At 39.3% G+C, this 12,944-nt stretch overlaps 1 protein-coding gene across 1 annotated transcript in view; it reads right to left on the reverse strand.

The window, feature by feature from the left end:
• Window positions 1–9,989, reverse strand: part of GREM2 (gremlin 2, DAN family BMP antagonist) — a 132,057-nt gene extending 122,068 nt beyond the window's left edge. Inside the window, exon 1 of the mRNA XM_020982045.2 lies at window positions 9,696–9,989. The gene's annotated coding sequence lies outside the window, so the exon portion shown is untranslated. The remainder of the gene's footprint in view (window positions 1–9,695) is intronic.
• Window positions 9,990–12,944: the final 2,955 nt, after the last annotated feature.

Here is a 12,944-nt window from a genome sequence, read left to right on the forward strand (position 1 = left end):
AATTTACAGGAATGACTGACAGACACAAAGTAACTTCCAAGGATGACATTAGGGAAAAGAATACTAATTGGGGATATCAAGAAATTCTTTGCATATGAAAGGGCTCCTTAGCTAAGCCTTGAAGAGAGGGAGGCATTCCTAGGAGTAGAGGTGGATGGGGAGAGCATTCTAGGTATGCAGAACAGCCTGAACATGGGGACAGAACCAAGAAATGGAACAGGCAACATTGAAGCAGACAGTTGAGCTGAAATATGGAGTGTATGAGGGGAGAATAATGGAAAACCAGGCTACAAAAATAGATTAGAGACAGATTGTGAAGGGCTTTGAATACCAAAATGGAGGAGTTTCATTCTAGGTGTCCCAGTAGAAAGAACACTTGACTGGGAGTCAGGGCAAGTGACTTAACCTCTGTGGGTCTCAATTTCATCTGCCAAATGAGGATAATAGTAGCACCTATTTCACTGAACTACTGTGAGGACCCAACAAGATAATACATGTAACGTACTTTGCAACATCTAAAGCCCAATATAAGTGCTAGCTATTGCTATTATTGTTATTTTATCTTAACAGCAATAAGAACCAAGAAAGCTTCTTGAGCAAGGCAATGGCATATCACTTTGGCAGCTGCATAGAGGATGAACTAGAGTGAGGACGAAAGAGATTGGAGGAAGTTATAACATCAGTTATTGGTGGGGGAAAGGGAGGGGAAAAGGGTGCAGGCAAACATACTGGTGAAGTAACATTAAAGGCCACTGCAATTATGGTCAAAAGGCAGGGCTCTGTCTCCCACCCTGGCCACTTACTAGCGATGTCAGTGGTGTTCAAGGAAGTATTAGTACCTCTGGTGTGAAGGCTGCCGAGCCCCATTTAGGGCTGTTTATATACTTTTGGTGTCCACCTGCCACCCAGGTTTCATGTGTGGCTCCAAAGAGCATGTAGCATGTATAGTGGTCATACCCGGGTAAAATGTCTAGGCAGATGGGCTAAACCAGGTTGAGGGTAATTGACAGGCCTCAAACCAGTCAGTGAGTTAGGGGAGTGTCTACCCCAAGCATGTGAAAACTTCCCTGGAAGAATAGGTGGATGTGAACATTTTGTTTCAATGGGCTATAAGGACCAGGGAAGCAGGTGCTGTGGAGCCCTTGGAGCTTGGTTAGACACTCAAGATGCCAAAGTCATCCACTGAACCCAGAGCCATTGCCAGTCCTCTTGACTTTTGTCTTGCCACTGGGCTCTAATAACTGTGGAAGAGAAGGTGAGGTTGATTACTTCAGACAACTCTGCCTCACTCAAATCCAATTTATACCCAAGTGAAAATGCATCACCTAGTCACTGTCAATAAACAAACATTAAATAAAAGATTTAAGGCCTATTACATGCCAGGCCTTGTGTTAAGCTCTTAGAGATACAGAGAGAGGCAAAAGATAACCTATGCCCTCAAAGACCTCACAATCTAATGGGGCAGATGATAAGCAAACAACTCTGTAAAAACAAGCTACATACAGGAGAAATGAGAAATAATTAAGCAAGGGAAGGCACTACAATTAAGAATTCCTGCAGAAGATGGGATTTGGGGGACTTGAAGGAAGCCAGGGAAACTAATAGGCAACGATGAGGAGAGAAAACATTCCAAGCACATGGGACTGCTAGAGAAAATGTCCAGAGCTGATGTGTGTCACTGGACAAATTACTTACCCTCCCTGAGACTGTTTATTCATTTGTAAACTCATGATTATATTAACCTCACTCTTTACTCCTCAGGCCTACTTTGAGGAAAGCATGTTTGATTGGTAAAGTACTATATAAATGTGAGCCATTATCAGATGTAATAAAGTATATGAGACAGTTTTATGTAAATACTTGTGCCATATATCTGAGTCTTCTCTGCTACTTAAGTCATTCATGATACCTTTTGTCCTCTCTTTTAGACAGGGATGCAAACCTTACCTGACTGCTGGAGCAACCACATTCTTTATGATCTTTGTAAAGAAGAAGGTAGTTAGCATTTCTTCTTAGACTCTCCCTGAAACTGGGCTCTACCATTGTTCTCTAATACCTGACCTATATATAACAGATGGTCTAGGACTAGCTGTCAACTCCTATACATTTTTTTTTATACAGCTCCAAGAGAGGCAAAAATATCACACATAAGATGGTTAGATCTGGTTGCAGTGTGCCACAAAGGACCCCAAAGGAAATGGAAGGTATCATAACACATGGCACCAGGCAGGACAGTAATGGCTATGTGTAGATCCAACTGACAACTAAGAAAGGAGATGAGCGCTAAATGTCTTTACTCCTGGGAGCTCCCCTCCATGGGTCTAAGCTATTCCCTTCCCTAGGGTAGGCCAACACTGAAAAACAGTTTATAGAATTCAAAGCTGCAAAGGACCTTCAAAGGCTTTCTAGTCCAAAGGTGTCAAACTCAAATAGAAACAGAAGCCATAAACCATCCCCATGGATTACTACAGGCCACATACTGATTAAGAAAAACACATATTAACATTATCTATGCTCTATTGTAGTTTTATTTATTTTGCTAAATATTTCCCAATTACATTTTGATTTTGTTCCAGTGGCAGGTGGCATTCAAGTGTTTGACACCTCTGATTTAGTTCAACACCCTCATTTTACAGATAGGGAAACTGAGGCCCAAAGAGCTTACATGACTTATCCAGGCTTACATGACTGCAGTAGAACGAGCTCTGGATTTAGAGTCAGAGGACTTCAATTTGAGGCAAGGATCTACCTACCACTTACTATTTCTAAGTCCTTGGACAAGTCATTTATACTTATTGGTCCTCAGTTTCTCTATGTGTAAAATGAGAGGAATGGGGTTGAACTAGATGACCTCTAAGGTATCTTTCAGTTTTAAATCTATGCCCCTATGAATGTGTTAAGCAGAAAAGCCAAGATTAACACCTAGATTTTCAAACTTCATAGATCTAATGCCTTTTCCACATCTTCAGATCTTCTTTGAACTGGCAGGGTGTTTCAGCAGTTTTCTCACTATGCATAATACGGCATGTTTTGTTCTGTTTTACTTTGTTTTAAACCTCTTTTTTTCTTCTTTGGCATTTGAGTGTATGATGAATATAGTACCTTGCTAAGGGAAGGCATTCAAAAAATGCATGCACAAATGAATTTCTACTTAGAGAACACTGTAATTTATTATCTCATTCTGTGAAAGGCTGATAAGATCAGCTCCAAGGGGTCTTATGAGAATACTAGTATCAAAAATCATTACAGCCTAGGCAGCTACGATATGGCATAGATAGCATAGGATCTGGGTCCTGAAGACTCATGTCCAAGTTCCAATTCTTCAACTCATTAGCTGTGTAATGTTACTCAAATCACAACCTCATCCTTCACCTGTAAAATGGGGATAATATTTGTATTATCTACCTCACAGAGTTTTTGCAAGGACACACTGAGAAAACATTTTGTAAAGCTTAAGGAGCTATGTATATGTAAGTAATTATAATAAACTGAAGCTTTTGGGGGGGGGGCTGGTAACTTGCAAGACACCATCATTCAAGAAAACTGCCAATATTCAAATTTACCTACCTTTCACTTTGTGGCAGCACTAGGCTTTGTCACCCCTGAACCATAAAATGCATCATAAAGGGAAATCACTGCACTACAATCAGTTGAGACAGATTCAGAACAAAAGAAGCTGAAAGGAAATCTCATTGCAGGGCTGCCAAATTTTGATAAGCTTTCAAGCAAAGTATCTGACTGCCTACCTTCTTTAAAATGCTGCTGTTGTAATAAGAAAATATAATGGATTACCCAGGGTCAGTGTTATAATTGCAAAAAAACAGTGAAAGGCAGCTAACTTTCCACGGATGATAAGATTAGGTTCCTCCCAGCCCTTTGGAGTCTCAGTCCTAGCGCCAGGTTGAACAATATTTTTAATGCAGACAATGTTTGTACAAGACAAAGTCAACTTAGCATTTCACATGAGCTAGTCAAGTGTTCCCCAGCTCAGCATGTTTTTTTTTCTCTTTCCCACTGTTTAAATAAATTATAGGAGATGAGGATTTTAGTTTGGCATTGTTGGTAATCCATAACATGAATGTCATATTCAGGAGTATTTGTATTCTAGGTGTCATGTCCTTCAAAAGCTGTTTTCCAAGAGAACTTTTCCATAAGTCACTGTCTTTTCCTTAATTCTAAGTCCCCTGTAGTCATTATCCAGGAGTGTTTTCATAATATTCTATACCATGAAATGCATTTTCTGGTGAGATTTATGGAATTGGCCAGAACATTATTATCTTATTTACTTTTTTCCCTCTCAATTGGGTGAGCTCCTTCAAAGAGATTTATTCTTTAAGAATTAAATATATAATGTTGAAAAAAGAAGAAGGGAACTGGTATTTCTGTCTTTGAAGAACAATTAGTGAAGGGCTATTCTAACTGTTGAAAATAGGAAGAGAGATGTAGGGTCTTTTATGTTCACTGTTATGTCTTCAGTTCATCCCAATCATCCAGAATTGTTATTTGCCACTCTCCTACTTAAATATCATGTTGTTACTGCATTATCCTTGATCTTTTGGTGATGAAGGATAAATAACTTACATTCATCAAAGCTCTCAGGTCATCAGAGCACTATTTTTTTTTTGCCAAATATTAAACTGGAGGTAAAGGGAAGGGGAGAGTAATCCTGCCATAAAGGGAGGACAATAAGACACATTACCTTCCCTTTCCTTCTAGACACACTGGAACCTTTTCTTTGTTCCTGAAAAGCAGTGTGTCACAATTCAAGCATATGTGTGTGTGCCTGTGTGCATGCATGTGCACACACACACACACACACACAGAGTTCCTAACAACATGAGTGCAAAAAACAAAGATCACAATATTGTTGGTGTTGGCCATTTCAAAAGGTTCTTGAGACTTTCAGACCTCTCAGAATTCTCCTCCCCATAAGTTTCTGGGGCTTCTCTTCTATTATTGTCTTATAAATTCCCCTTAGCTCTCTTTTGGATCAGGAGAAATTCTAATTCTTTCCACTAGAATCTCTATGGGATCATAAGACTTTTTAAAACTTTCTTCTACTAGACATATTGGGATCCCCTACTCAATAGTGCCTGATCTACACATGAAAAAGAGGAAAGAGTAATATTCTCAAACCTTGGCTAACCTACCAGAATAGCAGACTATTTACTGAATGGAGCAACATAATGTCGTAAACATTAATGACAATTACCCTCCATTTCAACCCTGACATTTCTTAGTTAACTCTGACTTATGACTGATCCAGAAATGTGGAGGCAAAAAAGTTAAGTAATCAGTTGGACTATGAGATTACGAAAAGGAAGAGACACATGCTTTTTCTGCTCTAATATTAAGATTGGCTATCTATCATCTTTCAGATACTTGGAAATTCCAACTCCCTACTATTCAGACTCTAGGGAAAATACGCTGAGGATTCCTAAAACCACTGTCGAAAACTTGCTTCTGGTTATCCCAAACTCAATATAACAAAGCAAGCAGACTACCCTAGATCCTGGTGACTACCAGAAGTATGAAAACACACTCAGCACATCTTCTGCAAATGTATATTTCACACTGATCCAATGCCACAAGTGGCATTGGTCCCTGGCTGCTGAGACCATCTACCATTGAAGGTCGGCTTAAGAAGCCCCTTTTTTCTTCTCTTTCCCCTTCTCCTTCCTCCTTTCTTTCTCCACTTCCCCATTAAAAGGATATGAAAATACACACAGCAAAGCAGCTGGGAGAGACCAAAGCTAAGCATGTACAAAGCATAAGTAAAGCTAGCTCTATTTTTAGTGTCTCTCACTTTCTTTTTTCTGGCAGACAAGGCTAATACCATTTGGGGAAATAAAAGAAACTTAACTTCACTTGACACTAAGGAGCAACAGGGGTACATTTAATAGGACAGAAAATGTTCAGATTGGCTGGAAACAGCTCTTCCTCTACTCTCTATGGCCAACTAGAGAAGTCCTCACTTTTGAGAGTTGGAAGACTGCCCTCTCCTGGTCTTTATGTGTACATGTTGTCACAATCCAGTGGTATTTATTTAACTGCCCACCTGTGCCTGATGGTTAAATGTTTCAATAAAATTTTCCCACTTCTATTGTCTCAGGTAATCTTCCAATGTGGTATTCCTTGCAGGTGATGATTTTTTTTGTTTTGTTTTTACATACTCATTAATCCTTTTATACCTCTTGCTTTGAGAGTAGGGATGCTTACTGTCATGCCACAAATAAATGAAACATCTTGTACGCAACATCCCTCTGTGAATATTTCATCCACAAATGGACATGGGACATAGCTCTTCAAACAAGTGCTGAAGTAAAGTATGTTTTCTGAATGACACTGATTGGCCAAGTGCCAGTCGATGGTCCTTGCCCAATAGGATCTGGTTCACTAGACGGTTGAAATTCTACAAACATTCAAGGTATCCAACACAGAAAGGAAAATTCATACAACACAAACATGTAGCACTTTACAAAATGAACAATGGGAGCTAAAAATAACTCAAAGAATGCATGCAAGAACCCTAGAGTAACGTCATTGACTAGCATACTCTCCATGGCCCCAAAGCCATTTACTAACAGGAGTGGTTTAACATTTGATTTAGTAGGAATGGTAAAATGCAGGTAGGATCAATGAATAAGAGCAGTGGACATAGTGAAGAAGACCTAAATTCAAATCTCACCTCAGACACTTACTAGCTGTGAGACCCTGAGCAAGTCACTTCATCTGCCTTAGTTTCTTCAACGGTAAAAAAGGGAATCATAACAGTACTTGTGTCTCAGGGTTGTTGTGAGAATAAAATGAGATAATATTTGTAAAATGCTTGGCACAGTGTCTGGCACATATTAGGTGCTTGATAGATGTTCGTTCCTCTTCTCTTTTCCCCCTCATTCATTCACAAGACACATTACACAGACAATGAAGTAAAAATAAGGAAGCCCACTACCAAAAGAGTGGTGGAATAAGGAAGGGAGCCCAAGACAATTTACAATCATATAAGCACTCTCTCATAAACATGATTTTGTGTTCACCCCTTTTCCATCTTTCCCCTCCTGTCACAGGCACAGTTTTTGTCAAATTTATCCTGGCCAAGACAATAAATCATGGCTTTAAACACAGTGCCAACAAATCCAACTCTTAAAGTACCCCCAGCAAGGAGGAAACAAATATAAAAGTTTTCCTGCATGTAGCGGATTGGAAGGTCCAACCTTATCTGATAGTGTGCCCAAAACTCCACAACCCTCCAGAGTAACTCTGTCCTTGATCAGGTATGTCAGTTGTAACCATATCAATAAGAACACCATGCTAAGTATGAGAACCTAATGCTCTTTCTTTGTTCCAGTGGGAGAAAGCCGAGGGAGGAAGTGTTTATTTTATAGCAGATTTGAAGGAGTGTACATTGTTTAAACTTTACCTCACTAGCAATTCAAGGAAGCCTCAAGTTTAAGCTGTGGCTGGCTGTGAAATAGAACTGTAGTCAACTCTATAAATTATTTATCCCAGTGGAGAACTGTACAAATAATACAAAACAACAGACAATCTGCCAATTATTGTGTTTTAGGGCTCGAAAAGATCTTTTAAATCCACTAGTCCAATCCCCTGCCTTAGACTCTTACCAGCTGTGTGGCCTTGGGTGAGGAGGTTGGCCTGGATGGTCCTTTCCAGATGTAAATATGTAATCTTCTAATCCTTATTTTACAAATGAGGAAACCGCTACTCAAAAAGGTTAAGGGATTTATCCAAGGTCACCTAGGCTAGTTTTGGGTACACATGTTACAAAATCAAAGCATGTAGTATTTTGTCAGAGAAGATTCTGACATTCAGAGTCACTCCCTCTGCGCTGAACCCTGAACACCTTCCAACTTTATTGCATTGTTAGCAATTCATGACTTTGTATGTGTTGTAGTATGAATTTATTGCACATAATCTACTTACGGTTAAGAGTATACTATAATAAGAAAAAGTGTCCATTAGATTCAATTGATAGTATTTGATTGGGTCTTAGCTACATTAATTTGCATTGTCAACTGCCCTCTTGCCACTAAGGTTTCTTTAAAAAAAAAAACCCTTACGATGCATAGAGAGTAAAATAATGGATCAATGCTGATAACCCCCAAAAGAGGATTTACTTTCCATTTATTCCTCTCCTTCTCTCCAATAAAATATCTTTTTAGTGGAATTCAGTAAGACTCTATCAAATCAAACTGAACAGTCATTAACAGAGAATGGGAACAGTTTTCAGTCAATTTACATAATAGCTAAGCCAGAGTTTTCCTGCATAAATAAGAGAAGCCTTAGTCTGAAGAATCGAGGTCAAGGTAACAACAATACAAATTCTCCTTTGTTAATTTGCAAAGGCAGATGAAACAAGTACCATTGACAAGACTTGCTTGTCATCATTGGACAGGCAAGTGGCACTGAATGGGGATGACACCTGAAATAAGCACTGGCTGAAGCTCTAAACAGATGGGAAATTTGCAGTGAATTAAGCATGCAGGGGTCTGGATGGGGTCTGCTATGCAAAGTGCTAATTAGGCCTCAGAGAACGCATTGGACTTGCGGCTGCACCTGCTGCAGAAACCATTCTCTGCAAGACTGTGGAGTCAGTCCTACCTAATCTGTATTTTTTTTCCCACTGCAGGAGCTACTCTTTCTACAGAGATTCAAAGCAGCTGAGCACGTGTACTCGAGAGTCACTCAAAGCATTCAAAGAAGGCTTTTTAACTGAGCTTTCATTCAGCTTGTTCTGCCTTTGGCTGAGAAAGGCTGGAGTTACAATGAACTGTTAATTTTACCCTGAGAAATCCACAGACAAAAACTAAATTACATAGTCACCTGATTCAAAAAACTGAAAAATAATTTAGTCATCAATAAACTGCCAATACTCTCTTCCTTTCTTTTTATAATCTCCGTTTCAACAACAGCAAAAGCCAAAGATTCTTCTCATGTCAGTATCAAAATCAAACCCATCCTTGGCATTTCCTTGGAAGTATTATATTAATCCGTATGCCCAGTCTTTAACTTGTAAATGTAATCACAGATCTCCTTGAAGTCATTCTATATGGAGATATAGAATGAAAATCTATTTTAAGCTCAAATGTTAAAAATCAAATCAGGTGCACAGGAACAGAGGACTGGAAAAATAACTTTTGAAAACATTTTATCAACTACTATAACAAAAGGAGAGCATTATATGTATAAAGTTAACGCATCTTAACACATCCTATTCGATTCAAAACCAAGCAAACGTCATTCCGTTTCCCTGATTACATGAGGAGGGTTACATAAGTCTGATATTAACTTGACATAATAAAACCACAGGGAATGCTAAAAGGTTCCTTTATAGAAGTCAGACAGCTATTTGCTTCCTATTGCATATAATTATAATCTAGGACATCATATGTCCCCCCCCCAAAAAAAAAGGTCTCATGACAGCCTATCTCTTGGTTGTATTAGGGGTGGAGAAGACACTGCCAAGTTTGCAGGTATGTAATTCACACTCCCTGAAAATCCAATAGGTGGATGTCAGTAGCATACAATATAGGGTGAATGAAGTGAGAGTGTTATTATTCTATGTGTTCTATTCTGAAAAGCCAAGGAAAGGCAAAGGCAAGAACCGAGCAAAACCTACAGAAAACGTGCGAGTGAGAAACCATGTCCGTGCCAGATGAGTTGTGATGAGCTCGTACCTGCAATGCTGTTGGAGTTCTTTGCTCAGCTCCCTTCTCGCTCTCTCTCCCTCTTCTGCGGGTGATATAGTCCAAAGGGGCGCCTAAGTTTGATCTCCTGCTGCCGGATTCAGTTCTGCCTTAGCCAGGCTGTAGCAGATGCCCATAAGATAGAGCACAGGCTAAGTAAGCTGGAAATGGGAGATCGTGCCTTGCTTTGCACGGTCTCAGGCTGTCTCCGGCTGCAGATGTGAAAAGGAGCACCGGAGTCTTAGCTCTGACTCCTCTCAGTCACTGCATGGGTATATTATCACAGTCTAGGCTTTCTATTGGCTCTGATCACCAAACAAATCACACCAGCCACCCCCGCCCCCCTCCCCTCCCTGGTTCACTCAGCGCTTGTTTCTCATCTAACCCACAAACATTGCAGCCACACACACTTCAGTCGCTTGCAATGTTTCTCTTTTCCTCCTTCCAGTCTGTGGATTTACAACCTTGTGGTCAGCTCTAACATTTTTTTTAGCAGACTTCCAATCCAAACCTTCTTGTTTATGTAGAGAAATTCTCCATCGCCTAGCCCGCAAAAACCACTCGTTCCCTTCAGATCTTCTTCCTCCTTTTGTTGATGGGCTTGCAATGTGAAGAATGCACGAAGAAGGCTGTAGCCCGTTGTGTGACAGATCTGACATTCACACACACACACACACACACACACACACACACACACACGTCGTGGTCCTTTTGTTTTGAATAAGTGAGGCTAGTAAAATTAAAAGCCCAATGAGCCTCCTGACCAAAGTGAGGGCTCCTTCAGTAAAATCTTCAATTAAGGCAGTGCAAAGCGCTCATTGCTTGAGTTTGGTTTGTGTTTCCAACAGCGATTCGGTCATTATTATCCCTATTTTTGTTTATTGAATGCAGAGGTTTCTAATGCAAATCAGACCCTGCAATATTGAGAGAAACTGGAACAATGACGCCAGACCAATTCTTCTGTTCAGTAAACTCAGTTGGTTATATCAGAGGGGCTACGAGTGATGCCTGCTAGATTCCTTCTCTTTTTGTTATTTTTTTTTCCATCTTCTCTGCTCTTGGCTGCGTTTTAAGATGGTACTCTGACCAGAGGAGAGAATTCAGCCTCAGCTGACATATGCTCCTGGATTCAGATGTTGAATACAAGGGGATGAATAGAGATAGACCTTTGGCCTCTGGGCAGAGGAAGAGCCCAAGGGGGGGAAAAGATCTTTTAAGATTTTCCAAACTTGGCTGGGAAAATTCAGAAGAAATTCACTGTGCTTTGTAATAGACCCTCCCGAAGCCTTTCCCACAACATCAATTTCACTAGAGCTTATGGAAATTTTAATGACAGTTATTCTTGACAAGTAGCCATTGCTACACAAATTACTTTGCCCTATTTTGATTTTCAGCTTAGAACAAAATCCTCAACCTCCTGTTATGCCTTTGGTACAATAGTTACCCTGACTTTGTGAGCTTATGTGAGGCAAGTTCAGCAGCAGCAGCAGCATCACCATCATCATCATCATCATCCATGAACATATACATGTACAAAGAGTAGCAAAGCCTAAGAAATAAAAATAAGGCTGGGAATTGATCATTTTTGTATAGGCTATTTGATTTCTTCCTCCAGCCAGGCAAATCCCATGAACCTAACACTCATTTCCAGGAATGATTAACCTAACAGCAGTTGGAAGTTACACAAACATTGCACATTTGGTTACCTGCCATCACACACTACAATTTCACTTGACATTCCTTTATTACTTGAAGAATTAAAATAGACCCATTTTCCTTTTGTCAACACGTTTTTAAAATCATCATTGTAAATCCTCCAATTTGAGTTTGTAAACTATCTTTCTTTTTTTTATGACAGATGACCAATCTTGTGAAGAAAGCAGAAAATAGGTATTAGATTTATGGAGTAAAAAAGTCACAGAATGGTAAAGGGATTTGCTTCTAACTTTTGCAAATAACAGCACCAAGCTGAAATGCAAAGCTTATTCTATCTGCCAGAAGTGTCTTCCTTTCTTCCTTCCCTCTTAGTCTTTACTTTCTCCCTTCCTTCCGTGCTTCTTTCCCTCTCTCTTTAAAATTAACATTCCGTATTTGCTATGCCACTCAAAGGAAAGGAACAGATGATACAGGAGACTTAGTACTATATATAATTTTGAAGATCAATTGCATTCATGAAACCATTTAGCCAACTCTAGAAATAACTACTTATGCACTATCCTGAAGGTTAGTAGCCAAGAATTTGTTTTATTATTTTTGCCACCTATCCGGAAAGACTGCCCTAAAAAAAGGACCAAGGTCTGTTACATTTATTTTTGCATTTCCAGGACTAAAACATGACTCAAATGATAATTAATAGTAACAACAACAATAATAATAATAATAGTGAAGGTAACTCTCAATCAACATTTGAAAGCAATCGATAATTTGTATACTTTTTGGCCAGCTACTGTGGTAGCTGAATGAATGAATGAATGAATGAAATGTATGAATGAATGAATGAAATTTGTATTTTCAGTCAGAAGACTGATGTTTCTCTTCTGCTTTGTTGCTTATCTTCTATGTAACCTGAGTTGAAATCCTACCTCAGACACTTGCTAGCTTTGGGACCCTGTGCAAGTCACTTAACTTCTCTCTGCTTTAATTTCTTTATCAATAAAATGGAGATAAATCCGGCCTCAGACACATAACACTTATTAGCTGTGTGACCCTGGGCAAGTCACTTAACCCCATTACCTAGCCAAAAAAAAATAGAGATAATTATAGAACCTACCTTCCAAGGTTGTGAGGTTAAAATTAATGTTTGTAAAATACTTTATAAAACTTTAAGTGCTATATAAATGTTAGCTAGCTATAATAACCTTAATGATCCTCAATTTCCTCATCTGTGAAATAGACATAATGGTCCAATAGAAAGAAACATTCTTAGAATTAGAAAATAAGGGGGGCAGCTAGGTTGTGCAGTGGATAGAGCACCAGCCCTGGATTCAGGAGGACCTGAGTTCAAGTGCAGTCTCAGACACATAACACTAGCTGTGTGACCCTGGGCAAGGCCCTTAACCCCCACTGCCCAATCAAAAAACAAAAAAGAATCAGAAAGTAAATTCTGATTCTGCCATGTACTAGCTACATAAGCAATTTTAGTTCTCTGGGTCTGTGAATGGGATTGGAGTAAATAATAGATAAATGACCTTTCAACTTAGATATTCTGTGATTATCTGTGAATTATTTGTGAAGACTGGT

The sequence above is a fragment of the Phascolarctos cinereus genome, unplaced genomic scaffold (genome assembly GCF_003287225.1).
Source record: "Phascolarctos cinereus isolate Bilbo 61053 unplaced genomic scaffold, phaCin_HiC Scaffold_5;HRSCAF=322, whole genome shotgun sequence".
Taxonomy (NCBI): Eukaryota; Metazoa; Chordata; class Mammalia; order Diprotodontia; family Phascolarctidae; genus Phascolarctos; species Phascolarctos cinereus.